This window comes from Pristis pectinata, chromosome 4 (genome assembly GCF_009764475.1).
Source record: "Pristis pectinata isolate sPriPec2 chromosome 4, sPriPec2.1.pri, whole genome shotgun sequence".
Classification (NCBI taxonomy): domain Eukaryota; kingdom Metazoa; phylum Chordata; class Chondrichthyes; order Rhinopristiformes; family Pristidae; genus Pristis; species Pristis pectinata.
Genome location: NC_067408.1, coordinates 84,506,189 through 84,526,280, shown reverse-complemented (window position 1 = coordinate 84,526,280; position 20,092 = coordinate 84,506,189). Strand labels below are relative to the sequence as shown.

Genomic DNA, 20,092 nt, shown 5'->3' with positions numbered 1-20,092 from the left:
AGACAACATCCACTACTCTACCCTCATCAACCTTTTTAGTTACCTCTTCATAGAATTCTAAAAGATTTGTCAAGCACAACTTTCCTCACACAAAGCCATGCTGACTCCTCCCAATCAGACTCTATCCAAGTGCTGTTTGGTCCTGTCCCTCAGAATTCCCCACCACCAATATCAGGCTGACCGGCCTGTAGTTCCTGGCCTATCCTTGCTACCTTTCTTAAACAACGTAATGACATCAGCCAACTTCCAGTCTTTGGGAACTTCACCAGTGGCTAACGACGAAGCAAATATCTCCGCGAGGGCCTCCACAATTTCTTCTCCAGCCTCCCACAAAGTCCGAGGATGCACTCAGTCAGGCCCCTGGGGATTTATCCACTTTAATGCGCTGAAAGGCTGCAAGTACTGCCTCCCTAGTAAGATGAATGTCCTCCAAAACATCTCCACTTGTTTCCCTTATCTTTCGAGCAACTGTTATTTTATCCTCAGTGAACACTGAGATACGTGGTCTTTTTTTTATGGGACAATGTGCACAATTTTGAATAAGCAATAGAAGTCCTGGAAAATTAGTAAAAGATAACCAAAATGACACCAGGTGATTTTGGTTTTCACTCAGAGGCTCAACATTTAGAAAATAATGAAGGTTTCAAAATGACGACAGAATTAGAATTATAGCCAGATGAACAGGTTGGGGTATACCCAACACCACAAAACAACAAAACAGATCCACCAGTTCAGCGATATATAGGCAGAGCGACCAGACCTCATGATGTCTCAATGGAGGCAAAGGACCCACCTCCTGATTGCCAATTACTCAGTTCCTGAGGTGGTGAATATGGGCTCCTCCATACTGAATGATAGCAGCATTGAAAGAAGCAAGACATAGGTTGAAGACCTTAATGATCATCACCAAAACTGGTTTGGTAGCATTACCAATGACCAAGCTGGCCAAGTCCTCAATTCTGACCGCAACATTCTATAAACCAACAACAGGGATACTCGTCCTCATGAATCCATTTGCTGCAGATACACTGGTGGCCACCACACAGTCCTTACAGAGACATTGTCTCATTTTCACACCCAACACCTGTTGTCCTGTTCCACACTACCATTCAATTAATATGGAAGGATGCAGAATGTAATTGGCAATTCAATACTGGGCATCCATAAAGTGCTACAGGCCATCAATAGCAGCAGAAAACTACTCTGCCATAATTTATACTCCAAAGGTCTGCATACCCTTCACTCTCCCATTACTATCAAGTCGGGATATAAAGCCAGCTTTAATGAGGAGGGCAAAAGAGCATTTGAGGACAATACAAACATATCTTAAAAAATGAGATGCCAACCATGGAGAAGCTGCAACACAGAATAGCAAATATGCTAAACAGAAAAGAAGAGCATACATTAGGTAGAGCTAAGTGATCCCACAATCAAGGAATCAATTCAATGATCTACAATCCTGCCATGTTTACACATAAGTGGTGGTAGATGTTAACAAGGGGAAAAAAAGAGATGGCTGGAAGAACATCCCTATTCCTCAACAGTGGCAAGACCCAACATGAGTGCTAAAGTGATTTGTAACCATATTCAGCCAGAACTACCAAGTGGATAATCCTGAGAATTACATCAGCAGAGAAGCTATCTTCATCTAAATCAATTCATTCCATTTGACATCAGGAGATGGCTGACAGTACTGTACACAGTCATGGGACCAGACAACATCTGGCTCTGGTTCTGAGCATTTGCATTCTGAACTAATTACCATTTAAGCCAAGCTTAGTCCAATCCAGTACAAATGCAACACTGGCATCTGCTTTGCAATATGGAAAATGGGCCCAGTATGTCCTAATTACCACCCAGTCATCTCTCAGTCAGCAGCAAGTTGATTGTGGATGTTGTTGACAGCACCATCAAAATAGCACCTACTCACTAGCAACTAGCTCACAAATGCTCAATTTGGGTTCTGTGAGGACTATCTAGAGATCATCACTGCCTTGGTCCAAATATAAAACCAAACACTGAATTCAATATTGAGGTGATATCCTTTAACCGGGTGTGGCATTAAAGACTCCAAGTGAAACTCCACTCCAATGGGCAACAAAGGAAAAAACATTTCTTTGCATGGAGCCATATCTTGCATAAGGCAAGACAAAGTGGTTATGGTTGTTGGAGGTCACTCACCTCAGCCCCAGGAAAGCACTGCAAGAGTTTTTGTTGGGGCAGTATTCTAGGATCAACCATTTTTAGCTCTTTCATCAATTACATTCCTTGAGGTATGATGTGGGGATATTTACCGATAATTACACAATGTTCAATTCCAATCGCAAATCCTCAACAAATGAAGCAGTCAATGCCTGCATTCAGCAAGACCTAAACAACATTTATCAACGAGCTGATAAACAGCAATTGACATTTGTGTCACAGAAGTGCCAGCGCTAGCATCTCCCAAAAGAGAGGTGACGAATGACCAATCTTCGACATTCAATGGAACTACCATCTCACCATCAAAATCCTGGTGGTCACTGTTGATAGCAAGCTCAATTGAACCAGCCATATAAATACAATAGGTGCAAGATCAGGTTAGAGGCAGGATACTCTGCAGTGAATGACTCACTCCTGAAATCCAAAAGCCTTCCCACTACCGGCATGGCACAAGTCAGAAGTATGATGGAACATGCTCCATTTTCACCCGCTATACTTAAGAACCTGGAATTTCCTACCCAACAGCATTGTTGTGGGTGCCTTTTTCATAATGGCTGCAGTGTTTCAGAAAAATGACACATCACAGCCTTCCCTTGGGCAATAAATCATGTGATTAAGTGTTGCTCTTCTCAGTGATGCCAATATCCCCAGAAACAAAAAGTGCAATGCCAAAGACAACCAAATAGCTTTCCAAATTAAGTTAATTTATCTGATTTACCCTGAATATTGCAAGTAGAATTTGAGTGCTCCAATCCATTTTTTTTTACAAAATTCTAAATTGTTAGAGATAAGCAGAAAGGAAGACTCGTATTTATTTTATGTCTTTCGTGACCCTTTCACAGAACCCGTTGTACTTTACAGCCAAAATATTAGGGCAGCACAGTAGTGTAGTCACTATCCTTGATGCAGCTACAAACATACATATTAACAAATGTGAATCTCAAATTTCACTGCACATGGGAAATCAAAAGGTGTGTTATTTTATGCAATGAATATTTTAAGAGGACCACTGATTTATGATGATCAAATAAGTCAAATCATATTTTTGTTATGTACAATTCTAGAAATACTGGTGGCATTTTCAGCTTCAAATTATATTATTTGCACATTTTTCTGAAAATTATATAGTTGCAAAGATATGTAGTGGATCTTATCTTTCGAAAAACAGTCTGAAACATTGTGAGTTGATGTAGAAATGTAGTTGTACGTGACTGTGGAAATTATTTTGACGATGTTGAGAGGGTGGCCTTACGGTCTAGAAGTTATGTGAAAGCAACAGGCTTAGAGGGATACTGGCATCAAAGAAATCAGAGATATTTGATAAAGAAATATACAGCAGCCAATACAACATTGCTGGATTATTTTATCCTGTGGCTAAAATATATATAAAATTGTACTTACTGTACCAAGTGTATCTTCTAGCAATGCTATATTCTCTTTAATGCTATTCCACCTTATATTCAACTTTGTCATCACATAATCTGTAAGAGAATTGTGAATTGTTAGATATATTTTAAATCCCTTCCCATTTTAAATTATACTGCGTTCACATTGTACGTGGTTTGACTTCCCTTACTCATATTTGATTAGTGGGCGCAGTGATTTCTAAATAAAAAATCGTCATCAGATCAAAATCCTGTAATTCGCAACTTAACAGCAAAGTGTGAGCATCTTTGCCATACCAAAGGCAATGATTCAAAAAGATCCACTGCAACCTTCTCAAGGGCATCCAGTGATATGTAATAAATGACAGATTTCCTAGCAAAGCCCACCTTCTGAGGAAAAACAAGTTGATTATTATCTTGAAGCTGTGTAGGTAACTCCACAATTGAACCGATGAGGGTCGTCATTGGCTACCATGTACTTTCTATTATAATTCATATAAACCCTCAGGCCAAGAGACAAGCAGCTACAAAGAGAGAATTAACATTCCTAATCTTTGAATTGACCTGAATCTAATTACTGATCATTTTTAATGCAGCTCTTTAACGATTCACTGGATAACAATGTGTTGACCACATCATATTGATAATGTCGAATGAAGATGAGAAATATTCCGCTCCCAAAGAAGAAAGCAATCAAAACAAGCAACATAATTGTCTTCATTAAGAAGTATGAAGACCTTTTTTATTTATTCAGACTTTCACACCCAGTGATGACCTCAGACAGGCCCAAAGCATTTCACAGCTAATTAAATACTGTTATGCATACATTTTAAGTACAGAAATCAGGAACAGAAAGTCTCGAAAACAAGTTTCAAACACAGATTTCAAAATTATATTGATGGTTTTGGAATTACTATTAAAGGAGTCAAATTCCTGAGGTTATAATTGCACCATTACAGCTCAGATAATGAAATAATTATGACAAATTATCCATCTACCTTCTTCCATTGAAAATGTTATTAACCAGCCCAATGCAAACACAAAGCAAAAGTTACGTGAAATGCAGACACCTTCATTCACATTTCCAAATACTCAAACTCTTAGTTGCGTCAGAATTTTCTACAGTAAAAGTACAGGACAAAGACGTGTATGGTTTCTTGAACAAAGTTACATCAAGGGCCAAAATTTTGCTGTAGCAACTCAAGTACTCTTGCTTATTTGACAATGTTAATTAAAAACTGGACAAACTACTCTTACGGTGAAAAGAAGTCATATGTTAGTTACATTGCATGCTTATCTTAAAAAAAGATGTTTTATTTTAAAGTCGATCAACACATTAGTGCTCAGTTAGACTCAATTAAGCACTAGTAACGATAACTTATTATTCAGAAATTACAGCACAGAAATGAGCCACTTTGGTCCAACTTAATGTAGTGTTAAATTAAGAAAATGCTGAAACCCCACAGGTGTGATTTCAGCATCACTACTTCTGGTACATGCATTAATTTTAGTAGTACAAGCTAGTTGAATTTTGCATACATCTTTTCTCACACAAAAAAATAATCTACTATCTTTCAGGTCGAGACTGATGAGCTTTTATCTAGGGGTTGTGGGAATTTTCTTGACAATTCCTGATGATTTAGTCTTGTATGGCCCAGATCTTAGGGCAGCACAGTAGCATGGTTAGTTGAGCTGCTACCTCAACTCCAGTGACTCAGGTTCAATCCCGACCTTCAGAGCTGTCTGTGTGGAATTTGCTTATTCATCCCGTGACCACATTTCCTTTGGCTGCTGCAGTTTCCTCCCACATCCTGTGCAGGCAGTTAGATTCACTGGACACTATAAATTGCCCCTAGTGTGTAAATGACTGGTAGATCTAGGGAAAGTATTGGGGGAGAAAAGGGGAGGGAGGGGAAGTTGGTGGGAACGTGGTGAGAATAAAATAGGTCAGGGGAGGATCAGAGTAAATATGGGTACTTGATGTGCAGCATGAACTCAGTGAGCTAAAGGCCCTTGTTAAAGTCCAGGTAGAAAATGTCTACTGCCCTGCCCTTGTCAATCCTCTTGGTCATTTCTTCAAAAAACTCAATTAAATTTGTGAGACATAATTTCCCACGCACAAAGCAATGCTCACCATAGCTAATCTGTCCTTGCCTTTCCAAATGCAAATAAATTTCCTCTCTCAGAATCCTTTCCATAACTTTCCCACCACTTATAAGAGGTGCATAAAATCAAGAGGGGCAATAGATGGGTGAATGCACAGTCTTTTTCTCAGGGAAAGGGAATCAAAAACTAGATGGCATAAGTTGAAGGTGAGAGGGGAAAGATTTAAAAGGGACCCGAGGAGCAATTTCTTCACACAGAGGGTGATGCGTATATGGAATGAACTACCAGAGGAAACGGTTGCAGAACTCACCAACAAGTACCAAGACCTCGCTTGGCTGGCGGTGAGAGGAGGCCTCCCAGTCAGATCCTTCCTGCATGGTTGGGGCATCACCCCCAGCACGCACTGCCCCCGGGAGGACTGCGCTAGGGACGAGATAGTCGCCCACCTCTTTGCGGGCTGTGGGCTTGAGAGGAGGGTGTGGCGAAAGACGCAGGGGTCCTTGTCACGTTTCATCCCCGGCAGCTACGTAACAGCTCTGATCTACGGGCTGTTCCCTGGGACGCACACAGAGGCAGACATCAACTGCTACGCCCTTTGGTCTGCCCGAAAATTGTTGGTCTCCCAGCACTGTGAGATGTCCGTAGGGGAATGCTGCCGACTGGCACATTCCAGGCTACAGGAGTAGGTGCTGAGGGATGCACTGAAGCTGGGCACAGCCAACGCAAGGACTCGGTGGGGAAGGACGACAGTTTAGGGTTCTTCTGCCACAGGAGAGGGAGGGGCGGGGTCAGGCGAGGAAGCCCCTCAAATATTGTAAATATGGGATTGGGGTAACACCCCTGGGAGCCGCACGTGTGGCATCGGTGCTGTGTTTTTTTAATATATAAAAAGTAACACTGAGAATGGAACTGTACACGAATGTAAAGGTCTGAACTGTTTTATTATTGTTTATAGTTTCTTTTATTATGAATAAAGTTTATATTGTTAAAAAAATGGTTGAGGCAGGTACAATAACAACATTTAAAAAACACTTGGGCAGGTACATTAATAGGAATGGTTTAGAGGGATATGGGCTTCTTGGTCAGCCAAAAAGCCTGTTTCCATGCTGTATTGTTCTATGACTTTATGGCCACTGATGCAAGGCTCACCTGCCTGTAGTTCCCTGGCTTATCCCTGTTGCCCTTCCTAAATAAAGGTACTACATTAGCTATCCTCCAGTCTTCCTCTCCCTCACCTGTGGCAAATGAAATTACAAAAATCTCTGCCAGGGCCCCAGTAACCTCCTCCCTTGCTTCTCACAACATCCAAGGATACACCTGTTCAGGCCCCAGGGATTCATCCACCTTTATGTACCTCAAGACTGCCAATATCGCCTCATTCATAATGTCGACATTTTTCAGGACACCAGTGTTCTCTTCCCTGAATTCCCTAGCTTCAATGATCTTCTCCACGGTGAACACAGACGAGAAGTATTCATTTTAGACTACATCCACTTCGCCTAGCTCCACACGAAGATGACACCGATCCTTAAGGAGACCTATTCTCTTCCTATTTTCCCTTTCTCTCTTAGTATACTTACAGAATCTTTCAGGATTCTCCTTTACTGATAACTTGTAGCCTCTTTTTGCCCTCCTGATTTCCTTCTTAAGTGTATTCCTTCATCCCTTAAACTCCTCACGGGATTTGCTTGATCACAGCTGCCAACACCTGGCATATGCCTCATTCTTTTTCCTGACCAGATCCTCAATATCCCTTATCAGTCAGGGATCCCTAATCCTGCCTGTTTTGCCCTTCACTCCAACCAGAACAGATTGGCCTTGAACTCTCCCCTATTTCTCTTTTCAAAACCTCCCACTTGCCAGGTGTCCCTTTGAGAGCTCCTGTCTGATGCCATCAAAATTAGCCTCCCCTAATTTAGGATGTTAACTTAAGAACCATCCCTATCTTGAAGTTAGGTCTTGAGGACCTAACTTGAGGGACCAGTCCATGACCATCTTGAAACTAACGGAATTATGGTCACTGGTCCCAAAGTGCTCACTGACATGTCAACCAACTGCCCAGCCTTATTTCCTACAAGGAGATTGAGTGATTGGTTCATTAGCTAGTTAACAGCAGCCAATAAAAAGTAGTAAGGGTCAAGCGGAGTGGCCACTTTGGAGCAGCCATTGTGTGAGTGGGCTAGTGTTAGAATGGGGAGCTGAGGCTTTGGCTCAAGAGGTGGCGGCTAAGGACTTGAGCAAGAGCAGGAGATTTGAGAAGAAGTGAGTTTCCTTGCAAGTTTCACTTGCAGGAATTTAAGAGGTAAGTCAGCTAATTGTTAGTTAATAGGTTATTGGCTAATTATCAGCAGCTAATAAAAAGTTTGGGTTAAGTGGAGTGACCATTTTGGAGCAGCCATTTTGAGAGGGGTTGCTGTCTGGTCAAAGTGCTGCTGGTTGTTTAAGTGTGTGCTTTGGTGAATATCAGGCTTCAGTGAGGAGGGTGAGTAACACTAAGGTTTGGTGAGGGGAAGTTCTTGTTTTTCTTTCCCCCCCATCTCTTTATTTTCTGTCAAAGCTTTTAAGTCCTGGCAGGTGAGTTCAGACCTGTATCATGCTCCTCCTGTGCAATGTGGGAACTCAGGAAGGCTGCCAGTGTCCCCGATGACGTGTGCATGAAGTGTCCAGCTGCAGCTCCTGACAGACTGTATGATGGCACTGGAGATGTGCATGGATTCACTTTGGAGCATCTACAATGCTGAGAATGTTGTGGATAGCATGTTTAGTGAGTTAATCACACCACAGTTTAAAGGTCTAGGGAAAGAAAGGGAAAGGGTGACTAACAGGCAAAATAGTAGCAGGAAGGTAGTGCAGGAGTACCCTGCAGTCATCCCCCTCCAAAGCAGATATACTGCTTTGGATACTGTTGGGGGAGATGGCTCATCAGGAGAAAGCAGCAGTGGCTAGGATCACGGCACTGAGTGGCTCTACTGCACAGGAGGGCAGGAAAAAGAATAGCAGAGCTGTAGTGGTAGGGGATTCCATGGTAAGGGGAATAGACAGGAGCTTCTATGGCTGCAAACAGGACTCCTGGTTGGTGTGTTGCCTCCCAGGTGCAAGGGTGAGGAATGTCTCAGTGGCTGCAGGGCAGTCTGGAAGGGGAGGGTGAACAGCCAGTTGTCGTGGTGCATGTAGATACCAATGACATAGGAAAAATGCAGGATGAGGTCTGACAAACCAAATTTAGGAAGCTAGGATATGGATTTAAAAAGTACGACCTCAAAAGGCAATCATCTCAGGATTACTACCTGTGTCATGTGCTAGTCAGTAGGAACAGCAGCACAGTTGGAATGAATATGTGGCTTGAGCAGTGGTGCAGGAGAGAAGGTTTGTAGATTCCTGGGGCATTAGAACCAGTTCTGGGGAGGTGGGACCAGTACAAACCAGATGGTCTACTCCTGGGGAGGACTGGGATCAATGTCCTAGGGGGATTGTTTGTTGGGGAGGGTTTAAACTAAAGGCAGGGGGTGGGAATCCATGCAGAAAGACAGGGTAGCAATGCAGAGACCAGAGCAAAAGAGAAAAGAGAGAGTGGAGTACAGAAAAGAAGAACACAAAAGGTTGCTAGACTCTAAAAGGACAATGAATGTAAGGGCACTTTATCTGAATCCCTGCAGTATTCAAAACAAGGGCAGTGAACTTGTGGCATAAATCATTACAAAGGGGTATGATTTGGTAGCCATTACAGAAACATGGTTGCAGGGTGGAGACGACTGGAAATTAAATATCCAAGAGTATCAGGTAATATGGAAGGATAGGCAGGAAGATAAGGGAGGTGGGGTAGCACTCTTAATTAAGAATGAGATCAGGGCAATAGTGAGAGACTATACAAGATCTAGGGAGCAGAGATAAGGAAAATTAAAGGGAGGGAAAAAAATAACTGGTGGGAGTGGTCTATAGGCCACTAAATAACAACATTACAGTGGCACAGGCAATAACCAAAGGAATATTTGATGCATGTAAGAATGGAATGGCGGTTGTCGTCGTAGACTTTTAACTTCCACAGATTGGGTGAATCAAGTTGATCGAGGGAGTCTTGAGGAGGACTTCACAAAGTATCCATGATAACTTTCTTAAACAGCATGTTAGTGAACCTACAAGGGAAAATGCTATCTTAGATCTGGTCCTGTGCAATGAGACAGGTAAAATTAATGATCTTGTAGTTGGGGACCCTCTTGGAAAGTGATCATAGTTTGATTGAATTTCTCATACAAATGAAGGGTCCAACAGTTCAATCCAGTGTATTATGCCTAAACAAGGGAGATTACAACAGGATGAGGGAAGAGTTGGCTACTGTAGACTGGAAACACAGGCTATATGGTGGGACAGTTGAGGAACAGTGGAAGACTTTCTAAGATTTTTCAAAAGTATATTCCAGTTAAAACCAAGGACAGCAAGGATGGGGAGAGCCAGCCTTGGATAACTGAGGAAATAAAAGAAGGCATCAAGCTAAAAGCTCATGCATACGAAGTCACCAAGAGTAGTGGGGAAACTGGAAAATTGGAGAGAACTTTAAAAAGCAACAAAAAGAACCACTAAGTAAGTAATAAGGAGAGTGAAGATAGATTATGAAAGTAAACTAGCACAAAGTATAATAACAGATAGTAAGTTTATGATTGTATCAAGTGGAAAAGGGTGCCAAAAGTGAATGTAGGTCCCTTGGAAGATGAGAAGGAGGAATTAATATTGGGTAATGTGGAAATGGCCGAGGCCTTGAATGACTTTTGTCAGTCTTCACGTCTAACGTGCCAAAGAGAGATGCTATGGATGAGCAAACTAGTGGGCCTAAAAAGTAGACCAGTCCCCTGGTCCTGATGGGATGCATCCCAGGGTACCGAAAGAAATGGTGGAAGTTACAGTGAAGACGTGTGATAATTTACCAAAATTCTCTGGGCTCTGGGCAGGTCCTGGCAGATTGGAACATAGTGAATGTCACACCACTGCTTTTTAAAAAAGGATGTATGCAAATGGCAGGTAACTATAGGCCAGTTAGCTTAACATCTGCAGTCAGGAAAATGCTTGAAGCTATCATTAAGTAAGAAATAGCAAGACAACGGGATAGAAGTGGTTTCATCAGCCAGACAGAGCATGGATTCAGGAAGGGCATATCCTGTTTGACAAACTTACTGGAGTTCTTTGAGGATATAATTGAGCACAGTGGATAGAGGGGAACAGGTGGATGTTGTATACTTGGACTTCCAGAAGGCATTCAATAAGGTGCTGCAGAAAAGACATCCATAAGATAAGGATGCATGGAGTTGGGGGTAATGTAGCATGGATAAAGGATTTTTTTAACTGATAAAAGGCAGAGTTGGGATAAATGGGTGCTTCTCTGGTTGGCAGTGAGTGGGGTGCTGCAGGGGTTGGTGCTGGGCCCACAGCTGTTCATGATATACATTAATGACTTGGGGCTGAGTATAGAGTATTTAAGTTTGCTGATGACACTAAATTGAGTTTAAAAGCAAACTGCGGAGAGTCTGCAGAGAGCTAGGTTAAGAGAGTGGGCAAGGGTCTGGCAGATGGAGTACAATGTTGGTAAATGCGAGGTCATCCACTTTGCAAGGAAAAATAGAAGATGAGATTATTATTTAAATGGTGAAATATTGCAGCATGCTGTTGTGCAGAGGGACTTGGGAGTGCTTGTGCATGCATGCATGGTAAAAGGTTGGTTTGCAGGTGCAACAGGTTATCAAGGCAGCAAATGGAATGTTGGCCTTCATTGCTCGAGGGATTGAATTTAAGAGCAGGGAGGTACAACTATACAGGGTACTGGTGAGGCCACACCTGTAATACTGCATGCAATTCTGGTCTCCTTACTTGAGACATGTACTGGCTTTGGAGGTGGTGCAGAGGAGGTTCAACAGGTTGATTCTGGAGATGGGGGAGATTGAGTTGCCTGGGACTATACTCGCTGGAATACAGAAGAATGAGAGGGGATCTTACAGAAACATCTATCCCTTTTATAAAAGATAGAAACAGGAAGATTATTTCCACTGATAGGGGACACAGCTTCAAGATTCAGGGTAGATTTAGGACTGAGATGAGGAGAGCTTTCCCCTGAGAGCAGTGAATCTGTGGAATTCTCTGCCCAGGGAAGCAGTAGAGGTTAAGTATATTTAAGACACACTCAGATAGATTTTTGCATAGTAGGGGAATTGAGGGTTATGTGGAAAAGGCAGATAGGTGGATCTGAGTCCACAGCGAGATCAGCCATGATCCTGAATGGCAAAGCAGGTTCGATGGGCCAGATGGCCTACTCCTGCTCCTGCTCCTATTTCTCATGTCCTTATATTGTAACTATAATATCACAATCCCATATGCTGATCCATGCTCTGTGTTCATCTGCTTCTTGCAAAGTAAAATCAGTTTCACCCATCAGACCTTCCACACTCCCTGACCTGACTCTGCCTGGTCTGGTGACTGGACTTGCTTTGACATCTACAGTTGCTTCATCTTTTTCATTCGAGTATCTGGTTTTGAGTATTTATTCTGATGTCCAAGTTGGACAATTTCCATCTCCAAATAACGTCACAGGTACTTGCACAGTGTTGAATTCTGGTACTTTTGACTATGTTATACAGTTTTGATATAACCAATCAGCAGTAAGGCCAGGCACACAACTACCAAAAATAGGTGTATACAGCTTTTTCCCCCTCAACATTTTACAAACATGCACACAAACCTTTAGCACAAATCCTCATGTGAGCAAATGTGAATATTGAAATCATGTGCACAATAACTGTCTAGTAGTTTTTGTTTAATCAAACAAAAATTAGCTAAACATGGTAAGTGCTCAATGTGAAATACTAATGTGAGCTGGTCATGAGCTAAATATCTTTGTAGGAAAATACTCCATGCTTTATTTTTAAATTGTAGCTTATTTTATTCTAAAATAAAATATGGATAAAGTTTTGATTCTATTTGTGATCACTGGTAAAGCACATCAAAAGTCCAACGCACTAGACCTGTGCCAAGTGCCTCCTAATGGCAGGCTGAATACAAGCATTGGCCAACACAATTCTTGTTTTTCCACCCTTTCTATATCAAGCTTGCTTTCTGACAGGAAGTAAACTGAACTAAAATACTTTGTGTGTTCACTACTCAAGGATGATGATAATTCAACTCAAACACTAAACGTGATGCAGTTTCAAAGTGGTGATGGCATGATAATTTAAAATTTTCAGAAGTTCCATGAGTTTTCACATCTCACTGTAACAAGTACAACAGAATTTCAACATTATCAGGCTGCAGTCATATAATGGCTACATGGCATTGGTTAGGCAGCCCCGATGCTAGTTATGAAATCAGATTCAAAACAGGAAGATTTTTTTCTCCCCAGTTTTTGAGGTGGAATCTACTGGGAACTCCTTTCAAGCCACAAATTGGTGGTTTGTTTTCATATAACTGTTGTCACTTGCTATTAAACATTTCATTATTTTGGCAGTAAATAGTGTCCATTATCTTTTCTTATATATAGGTCTATTGGTACTTTTTTCAGTTTGAATATAATTATATATACACATGCATATACACATACAAATGTTTTTTCTGGAATTCCAAATAGTGTGTGTGTTGAAGTGGAACAATCTAACCAATCAGGTGAATTTCAGGACAAATTATTTCAGATCAAAGTGAGCAACATCAAGACACATTTCCAGGAAAAAGAAAAATTTGAATGTGACTGGGTGGCATGGAGACTATAGTTGATTTACTACTGTATGCAAAGACAGAGTGGGTCATGGCTTCAAGTTCTACCTGAAGATTTGAGTTAGTGATCTTGGCTAACATCTTGGGTAGTATGGAGGGAGCACTGTACAGTTGAAAGATTTCCTGGCTGGCATGCTAAAATCAATGCCCCAACTGCCACACTCAAACAAGCTAACAACCTGCAGTGAGAAAGGTTTTCAGTAAATTACATGTTACTGGATGACTAGCTCCATTCCAGCTTAAATTCACAAAATGGTATCTTGACCTCAGCCTTCCTTAAGTTTCATGAAGTTGCTGCATATGCTCATTAATTTCCAATTAAACTCACAGCAAAAGGTTAGACTGGGACCAAACAAATGAATACCTTTTGAAAGAACAACTTTATTTCAAGCCAGAAATATTTGAAGTGTGGAGTCTCATTTGTAAATGGAGTACATGGCTGCTAGATTATTAGCCTTTTTTTTAAAAAAGATACTTTATTCTTTTTCAAGTAAAGCTTTTTAACCTCTTTTAGTCACTTTCTGCATCTTATTTGACTCTTATTCCCTTTATTTCATCATTGTCATTCATTTATTCCTTACCTGGAAGTGACTGGTGTACCCAATAATGATCACATTTGATGAAAACCAAATGGATGTTAAAGATTGCATTTTAAGTAGAGTAGCTGACATCTCCTTCTCTACAAATCAACATTTATACATTATTAAAAAAGTTTAATTGGTCATATGCAAATGTCATGGGACCATGCTGTGTATATAAAAAAAATAGCTATTGTATTTTGCCTGCATTATTAGTGATCCAACTTAGTTTCTTTCCCAATGTGGCTCAAAAACTTAAGGCCATGAAAAGCCCTATATAAAATTGCAATTTTTCCACTCATTCATCTGTTATTTCTTTCTATTTGACAATTGTTTTGCACTTCAAAAATCAATCTTCTTCTGCTTTGTTTTCCCACGTTCAATACTAATCCTTCAACTGTTATTAATCTGGTGAATGGAAAAATGTTTTCTCAAGTACACTCTGGATTTTATTCCTTCCTTGTTCTGATCAACTTCCTTGATCGACTCAAGAAAGGTATCTCAACCCCATTCCATGATTCAAAATATCTCATCTAATACTGCTACATGATTTTCCAGTTTGCGTTTTTTTTAAAATGGTATTCACTAACAAAAATAAAGTAATTATTTGCATCACTACCGGGTTTGTTCTTGTATCACTCAAGCAGAATTTAAAATTATGCAATGACCCAGGATGACCATCTACAATCAGAGTTTGAGAGCAGAATGATTGAAGATGGTGGACTGTATTGAAGATACTTAACAATGACATTCACAAGTTCACATCTGCACAGAAGACCTGGATTTACAAGCAGTTAGTGGTAAATAATGCCACCATTTACCCAAAATCTCCCCCATTGCTTTGCAAAGTCATAATGAAAACAAATCTAATTAATCATCATTTTTCACAACAAGGTTTTTATTTTCTCGTCACTTCCTCTCCAAGCTCGTTCAAATCTTACCCAATAACATATTGTTCATGTCCTGGGCCAGTTTGGTGACATAACTACATGAAGTAGTATACCACATACAGTGGCATGCAAAAGTTTGGACACCCAGTCAAAATTTGTTACTGTAAATAGCTAGGTGAGTAAAAGATGACCTGATTTCCAAAAGGCAAAGTTAAAGATGACACACTTAATATTTTAAGCAAGATTATTTTATTTCCGTCTTTTACAGTTTCAAAATAACAAAAAAGGAAAAGGGCCCGAAGCAAAAGTTTGGGCACCCTGCATGGTCAGTACTTAGTAACACCCCCTTTGGCAAGTATCACAGCTTGTAAACACTGTCTGTAGCCAGCTAAGAGTCTTTCAATTTGTGTTTGGGGGATTTTTGCCCATTCTTCCTTGAAAAAGGCTTCTAGTTCTGTAACATTCTTGGTCTATCTTGCAATGCACTGCTCTGAGGTCGATCGACAGATTTCTGATGATGTTTAGGTTGGGGGACTGAGGGCCATGGCAAAACCTTGAGCTTGTGCCTCTTGAGGTAGTCCATTGTGGATTTTGAGGTGTGTTTAGGATCATTACACTGTTGTAGAAGCCATCCTGTTTCATCTTCAGCTTTTTTTTAAACAGACAGTGTGATGTTTGCTTCCAGAATTTGCTGGTATTTAATTGAATTCATTCTTCCCTCTACCAGTGAAATGTTCCCTGAGCCACTGGATGTAACACAAGCCCAAAGCACGATTGATCCACCCCCCGTGCTTAACAGTTGGAGAGGTGTTCTTTTCATGAAACTCTGCACCCTTTTTTTCTCCAAACATACCTTTACTTATTGCGGCCAAAAAGTTCTATTTTAACTTGTTTCCAAAATGCATCAGGCTTGTTTAGATGTTCCTTTGCAAACTTCTGATGCTGAATTTTGTGGTGAGGATACAGGAAAGATTTTCTTCTGATGATTCTTCCATGAAGGTCATACTTGTGCAGGTGTCACTGCACAGTAGAACAGTGCACCACCACTCCAGAGTCTGCTAAATCTTCCTGAAGGTCTTTTGCAGTCAAAGTGGGCTAGCAATCCTACGAGCAGCTCTCTCAAAGTTTTCTTGGTCTTCCAGACCTCAACTTGACCTCCACCGTTCCTGTTAACTGTCATTTCTTAATTACATTATGAACTGAGGAAACGGCTACCTGAAAACACTTTGCTATCATCTTATAGCCTTCTCCTGCTTTGTGGGCATCATTTATTTTAATTTTCAGAGTGCTAGGCAGCTGCTTAGAGGAGCCCATGGCTGCTGATTGTTGGGACAAGGTTTGAGGAGTCAGGGTGTTTATAAAGCTTTGAAATTTGCATCACCTGGCCTTTCCTAACAATGACTATGAACAAGCCATAGCCCTGACAAGCTAATGAAGGTCTGAGACCTTGGTAAAAGTTATGAGAGCTCAGATCTCTTGATGCCCAAACTTTTGCATGGTGTTCCTTTCCTTTATTCACTCTAAAATTGTACAAAACAAAAATAATACACTAATCTTAATGTTGAAAAGGATGTTTCATCTTTAACTTTGACTTTTGGAGATCAGTTCATCTTCTACTCACTTAACTATTCACAGTAACAGAAATTTTGACCAGGGGTGCCCAAACTTTTGCATGCCACTGTATATTTGATCATCTTGGATATAGTCTTTCCACTAATTCTGTTCTTCACAAAAAGCCACTTCCAACCAGTCAGGGTGACTCCAGACATTCAAAGTGAAAGCCAGCACTTCAGCTACCTCAAACACATCCAATCTCAAAAACACTAGTGGTTAAATTGCAATTTGAGCAAAGCATTCTGATGGGGGTTAGAGATTCAACCTGTACATCCATTTGTCCTGTCCCCTGCCAGAAAATGCAAGTTTATTACTCAGCCAATACCAGATACTCATTTCATGAAATTCTGAACAATCATAAGTCTTTACAATATACAAGGCAGCCGTTGAATGTGTCTGTACTAAGCTTTTGCTAGAATTATTCAAAAGTAATTGTTTTCTTCCCACAAGCCCATATCTTGTTTATCAAATGCAAGACAAATGAAGAATCATTCTGCCTCAACTGTGACCTTTGTCAACACAGTAGCCTCTAAAACCTGCTCGCTCAAATCATTTTCTTCGAACTACTCTTCTCACTTTCTAACCCAAAAATTAGTCTCTCCTGTTCACTGTCAAGAGATTGTCATTTAAAAGGACCAAATTTTCATTTCACTTTCACTGTTACAGTAAACTTACCCACTCTTATCCACTTTTACCCAAATTCAACTGTAATTTTAAATTATGTAAAGGAAGCCCTTTATTCATTCAAATACTCACTATTATTCCATCACTATTACACCTCTTACTTTTCTCCCCAACATACATTATCTCAAAAAAAATGTATCTATAGTATGTCTGCTCATTCTGCTAATTGAGCTATGTGCAAGTGAACCTCTACAGTCTTCTTCACCAGCTAGGAAGGTGCTCATAGAGGAAAGCATTCATTAAACATCTCAGCACTGATGGAAAAGAACCTCTCCAGCACTATAATATTAAACCATTCCCAACTTTCACATCCATATTTAGTCCACAGACACAGTCTGTTTTCCATGAACTAATATTTGACAGAGGAATGAGCTAATATTTGATCTATGAACTAATAATTTTGAAGTGCTAAGGGGCTAATACAAATAAAGGTATCATTTTTCACATTATCTGCAAAATAAGATAATCAATCTGAAAGGAAATTCAGTTTCCTAGCCAAAGGGAAGTGTTAATTTCAAGAACAGAAAATGTTCTTTATAAAGTCATCTGCTTTTGCAGATTATAATTCAGTGGTATTATTTTTACAAGACTAACCCAACCTATTCAAAATTCTCACAGCTGGGAAAGGCTTTTGCTAAATGGATGACAAGAATGGTTAGAGGCCAAATGACCCAACAACATGCAGTCTCAGAAGAGAGAGATAATAATAACCATTTTGAAAAGTAGTGAAGAGAGCATTACTTATGGAAATAATCCAATTTAAAAAATATACAAACAAAATTCGTAAGTTTACTTTGAAAAGTTTCACTCTAATATTTCATTTTGACTGTCCTTGCAGCTTTGGTGCATTATGAAGAGTACATTTGAGGAAATGACTTACAAAGCTTCATTATTTCAAGACACATCACAACATATCAGACAAAAATTGGCACTAAACCAGTTAAGAAGATATCAGGATAGTTGACTGGATGCTATGGCAAGGAGTTTAACAAGCCTGCATGACAGTCAATGATGGAAATCAGATGCATAAGAGCCTAGAAATAGGGAGGCATGAAGTGATTCAAATGCATGTATGATAAATCTACATCTGAGTTGTTATAGGACTGTGAACGAACACTGACCAACAAGGACAAAATTAGGTAATGCACCTGATGAAAGTCGGATGTTCACAACAGTTTTGGTTAAGCTGCAACCTACAGGATGAAGAATGCAAGTTTGCCAGGAGAGTATAACAATTGAATCCAGAGATAATAAGTGTGTTCCAGGACCAGGGCTGATGGAGAATGGGGCAATAACAAGGAAATGGAATTGGGCTAAGTGACAGAGTATGGGATTGTAACTTTTATCCCATTGCTGCTCTTTATAGATCTGTGTACTTGCTTTCTGTTTCCTTACATTCAGAAAAGTGTTTATCTTTAGTTTGATATGCTATATAGATTATGAACCATTGTTATTTTGCTGCATGTGACACCCATGTCTTTAAGATGTGCATTGCACCAAAAGCAAAATATTTCTAATCATTTTTGTTTATACGTTTAACCACTTAAAGTTTGGTTTCGTGTAATGCAGACATTGTGATTCAAATCCCTTGGAAGTTCGTTACAGAAATTTAAAAAATGATTTTTACAATCATCTTATTAAAGTTTAAATTAAATTTCAAATTAATATACATAACATTAGTGACTAAACACATGGTGCAAAGAGATCGGGATAACAATAACAGTTGACATATACTCACAGGGAGTAAAATATATAATCTGAACCTCCCAATCTCTTACTAAGTGAGCATGATGCAAAAGAATTTGAAAAGAAATTTAATTATATGAAAAGAACCCCCAAATTTTAAAAAAAAATAAACAAAAGCAAACCAAAAACTTCAAAAAGGCTGGACTGTTATTTCTTCGGTTAAAAAAAACATTATTATGTCGTTAGCTCTGCTCCTCTATATTCAAACGTTATTGAAAGGGATTTAAAGAGGTCTGCTTATATCATATGGAAATACTGAATAAATGGACGCCAAACTTCCTCAAATTTAAGCAAAGGATCAACAGTACCACTCCTAATTTTTTTTTAAGTTTAAACATGTTATAGTTTGAGAAAACCATTGAAACGTGGTAGGAGGTATAGGATCCTTCCATTTAAATAGAATGGATCTCTTGGCCATTAATGTAACAAATGCAATCATATGACAAGCTGAAGTGGATAAATGGCCAGAATCCATCCTTGGTAACCCAAAATTTGCAGTAATAGGATGAGGTTGTAAATCAATATTCAATACAATTGAAATAATAAAAATATCTTTCCAATATTTTTCCAGAAGAGGGCAGGACCAAAACATGTGTCAGGGAAGCCACCTCCGAATTACATCTGTCACAAATAGGATTTATATGGTGATAAAAACAGGCTAACTTGTCCTTGGACATATGGGTCCTGTGAACCACCTTGAACTGTATCAAGGAGTGTCCAGCACACATTGAAGATATATTAACTAATTGGAGAATTTTCTTCCATGTCTCTATAGGTAAAAGTATCTAGATTTCTCTCTCCCATTCATTCTTAATTTTATCAAGTGTCTCTAGATGTATTTTCATAATCAGATCAAAAATTGCTATCAAGCCCTTCTGATAAGGATTAAAACCTAAAATTTTTTCTGTAATTTCAATTTTGTGGCATCGGGAAAAGTAGGTAAAATAACTTTTAAAATTTCTAATCTGTAAATGTCGAAGTGATTTTAAACCCATCTAAAACCCAACTTTCATTTGCAGGGTGGAGACGAGAGACTGCAGATGCTGGAATCTGGAGCAAAAAACAATGCTGGAGGAACTCAGCAGGTCAGGCAGCATCCCAAAATCTAGAGTTTTCGGTTGAGACCCTGCATCCGTCTCAG

General features: G+C 39.8%; 1 protein-coding gene across 5 annotated transcripts in view; it reads right to left on the bottom strand.

Annotated features, from left to right (window-relative positions):
- The window catches only part of LOC127569898 (zinc finger and BTB domain-containing protein 20-like), a 197,883-nt gene that overhangs the window by 119,103 nt on the left and 58,688 nt on the right, over window positions 1-20,092 (bottom strand). For all 5 annotated transcript variants that reach the window (XM_052014937.1, XM_052014936.1, XM_052014942.1 and 2 more), the window contains exon 2: window positions 3,604-3,683. The gene's annotated coding sequence lies outside the window, so the exon portion shown is untranslated. The remainder of the gene's footprint in view (window positions 1-3,603; window positions 3,684-20,092) is intronic.